Here is a 957-nt window from a genome sequence, read left to right as displayed (position 1 = left end):
GATGTGCGCGTGGGCGGCGATCGAGGGCGGCGGTGGCGACGGCGCGGCGGCGCGGCGGCGTCGGGGTCGGCGATAGATCGATGTCGCGCAAGAAGTGAAGAAGTGGTCGACGATAGAACTGTTTTTTCATAAGTGTAGTATATATAGGAGGGGCCTTTAGTACCGGTTGGAGCCTCCAACCGATACTAAAGGCCAATTTTGGCCAGCCCAAGCGGCGGGAAACGAGGGCCTTTAGTACCGGTTGGTAGCTCCAACCGGTACTAAAGGGCAACACATTAGTACCGGTTGGAGCCACCTCGCCGAGCGAAGGGCAGCCGCACTGGTTTATAAACTCAGCCGCGGCTTCCCTTTCGAACTCCTCTATATAGCAGTCTTCTGGGCCTAACTAGGGCGCGCTGCCCTGTGAGCCTGCTGGCCCTTTTGGGCCTGAATTTGCATACCCTAGGGCTGGCAGGCCCATCGGGCAGCGCCCCAACAATTTTTTATAAAATTGTTTTCTTTTTTGCATTATTATTTTCTTCTATTTATTTATGAGTAGTTTTTTTGCTGTATTTAGTTTCTTTGCCGTCAGAACATGTTGGAAATTGATGACGTCGCTTCAAATGCTGCATAATGCCGGCTCAAAAAAAATTTGGAGTTCAAATAAGTTAATAAATGAAGTGCACGTGTAACTGATGAGTTCTGGTCCGAAACCCTGATACTCCGAAAGAGATTGTCCAGTTTGTACACGTAGTTCATCCAGTTTTTGCCGTGACCCTCTCTACTCTTTCGCACATGCTATGCGGGTGAAATGATGATACCTTCAACATTTTCAGAGTTTGTTTTGTAGTGATTTTCATTTTCACGGTCATTTAGCTCTTATCTAAACAAATCGGTGACTGAAAAACAGCAAATGATGTCAGAATGTGTTGGAAATTGATGATGTCGCTTCGAATGCTGCATAATGCCGGCTCAAAA

Source organism: Triticum aestivum, chromosome 5B (assembly GCF_018294505.1).
Source record: "Triticum aestivum cultivar Chinese Spring chromosome 5B, IWGSC CS RefSeq v2.1, whole genome shotgun sequence".
NCBI classification, from domain to species: Eukaryota; Viridiplantae; Streptophyta; class Magnoliopsida; order Poales; family Poaceae; genus Triticum; species Triticum aestivum.
Note: the sequence above shows the minus strand (reverse complement) of the source record.